The sequence below is a fragment of the Pinus tabuliformis genome, chromosome 3_1 (genome assembly GCF_031772625.1).
Source record: "Pinus tabuliformis cultivar Carrire ecotype Pingquan chromosome 3_1, CPIR1, whole genome shotgun sequence".
NCBI classification, from domain to species: domain Eukaryota; kingdom Viridiplantae; phylum Streptophyta; class Pinopsida; order Pinales; family Pinaceae; genus Pinus; species Pinus tabuliformis.
In genome coordinates this window covers 484045818-484048998 of record NC_142301.1, presented here as the reverse complement: position 1 = coordinate 484048998, position 3181 = coordinate 484045818, and positions in this window count along the sequence as shown.

The following is a 3181-nucleotide window of genomic DNA, read 5'->3' as shown; positions in this document are numbered from 1 at the left end:
ATAAACATTATACATGAACCATAAAGAGAAACAAAACAAATTAGCATTTATATGATGTTGACAAGAGCTGAAAATGAAATCTATCATAATATTGTTATTATTGATATTATGTTAATAATAAAATATTTTTTGATAATAATAATAATAAATATACTAATAATTATTACTAATGTTACAATATTAAGAATTACTATTATTGTAAAGATCCTATTATAAAAAATCTAAAAGTTATAATAATAATAATGATAATTATTATTATTATCATCATTATTATTTTTAAGAATAATGAGTATTTGTATTGCATTAAATCTGTACCTGGCCACAACATATACTCAGGAAATACATTGCTTATTTCTCATCCTTCCTCTTATTCCTATGCTTGCTATACATTGTTAAAACTTTTGAGGGACTACAAATTTTCCCAATATTCATTACATTCCTATATGGATACATCCAACAATAACTTCTTAATAAAAGATAAAATTTATAGTAGTACATATATCTTTTGAATTCCTCCTCCTCCTCCTCTTGTGGCTTGTTGAGGTCTGGATACTTGTTTACTTCCTTGTAATTTCCAGTACTAAATTCACTTAAACTAGTATAATAAAGTTGAACCTATTCTTGTAAACCTGCAATATGATCGTGAAGTGCCTATAACTCATCCATTTGTCTAGTTGACTTATCTCTTAGAATTTGGATCTCCTCCAACACATTCACACTAGTTTCCATCTTCTCCTACTATCTCATATTCATCACCATCATACTAAGTTTGAGGGAATCCATTTTCTCCAATAATTGAGAGACCTGTTCCTTGCATTTGCAACTATTTTTTGTTTCACGATTGTTGTTGCCAAAAGCTTTCCTTGTACCTAGCCACACCTTAATTTTTCTGATATAGAAGAAGCAACAACCTTCCTCATTGTACCACAAAGTCACCCGAGGTCTCTTCTAATGTAGTTATGTGACTCCCAAGGTGATATTTAGTGTTCACAATTGTCTAACACAGAGGCATCAAGATCCTTCTCCTTTCACAATCTCCAATTTTCCCAAGAAGAAGTAATTTTGCAACCTTTTAACAGTTTAATGCCTTGATTGAGACCAGGTTCTAAGCCCCCATGAGCTAACTCTTTGACTACCAATCTGGGGCATAAAGAAGGTCCATAGATTGGCCTGTGACCCAAAATAAGTCAAATATACCTATCCACGAGCCACACACTATTTCCGTAATTTCCCTAGTCACTGGGGTCAATGTAAGTTCTGTATAGATACTAGACAATTGTTCTTGCAATTGAATCCAAACCCAGATGACCCTTCATGAGCCTATTCCATGCTAGGACTATAGAGCTACACAACATGAGCATCGAGAGGCCACAATCCTAGGGTATTTCTCCCATCCACCATGTCCAAACACTGATCCCATCAGTAGCTAATAAAATATCACAATAATGCATGCAAGATATTCCAAACAATAGGCAAGGATGGGAACCAACTTGGAAGTCAAATGTATCAATAGGGGAAGATGACACACTATGCAAGTTTCTATTCCATGAGACTTCCCAAATTATTCTGAATTTCCCCCAATTTTTCATCACTAGAGTGTATCTCGAAATGGTAACCCACAACATTCTATTATTCTATGTCTGCTTTAATTCACACTTCGTCTCTCAAAACCCACATGATTCTAGTGCCATTTTTGCATAACTCTTCACAAGTTCCTTTCTTCCCATTGCGTTCATTGCGAAAAGTTGAGGTACAATGGTGTATCTGTACTATGTCCTTTGAGTTGAGCCTCGCTTATGAAGAAGTTGTGATCATCTGTCTTGTATATGTGCCAAACTTAATTGGGGCGCCACGACATCCATCAGGCCTCCTTCCAAATTTTTAGAATGGAGGTGAACTGATCAGTAAGATGATCAATGTAATAATTATTGAGTAAGGGAACTCAAACTTCCTTCATTAGAAATAGACTTGGCCTTTTGGGTTATGATAGAGACCACCACCTCGAGTCATTTTTTACTTCTAAATGCCCTGTCTGAAGCCGACAGAATTGATTCACACATTTATCCATTTATTTATTTTGAATTCTAAGGATATGAAGGTACTTCTTTTGTGGAATGTCTTTAAGGATGCTCCTTATTCACTTAATTAGGTTCTTCAAATGCTTATCTTGGAGCAATTTTTGTTTGCACAAAGTGTTGAATGATAATAAATGAGTCTCCCAAAATTCCAATGTTGGACACTTGTAAAGTTCTGTCCAATATTAGAGATTGTAACAAACCATGCATTTCTAATTGATTGTTTGTAATTGATCCATGTCCCCATGTATACTGCTTAAAAAGGTTTCATTTGGGGCTATACCAGACCCCTACCACCGCTATAATAATAATAATATTATTATTATGATATAAAAATAATAGTATTATTAATAAAATATTAAAATACTAAGTATAATTATTAATGTTCTAATATATCTTAATGAACCTAAGAATAAAATATCTTAATGATCCTAACATTATAATATTATAATATTAATATTGTTATTCTTACTTTGAACAATATAATAATGATATTTATTAATAATATTATTATAAAGTAAGAAATGTTATTATTCAATTAATAAATTAAAAGAATATAATATTAGTGTTTTTTTTGAGGAATATTATAATAATGTTATAATAATAATTATTATAAAATAATAATATTATCAATAGAATGTTAAAATAATAAGTACTATGATTAATGTACTAATATATCTAATCATCCTAAGAATATAATATCTTAATAATCTTAAGAATATAATATTATTATTATTCTTATTTCGAACAATTATTTAATAGTTTTTACTATAGAGTAAGAAATGTTGTTATTAGTTAAATTATCATTACAATATTAATTAAAAAATTATTATTCAGACCAAAGCTAAAAAGAGAAAAGATAAATAAATAAAGGGGGAACAAAAGGATGCAAAATAATGTGTCAGGGGGAGAAGAATGAGAGGAAGGTTTATGAGAGAGACAATGGGTAGCGGGCTGCCATTTCCGACTATGTTTAAATCCATCTTCATAGTCAAAATTTTATGGGTTTTTTTCAATTTCAATGGCTTCCTTGATAAGATAGACAATCTCGAAAGGAATAAATGTAAGAATTTTAGCCTTGTTAGAGCATATGAGGTGATTGGTAC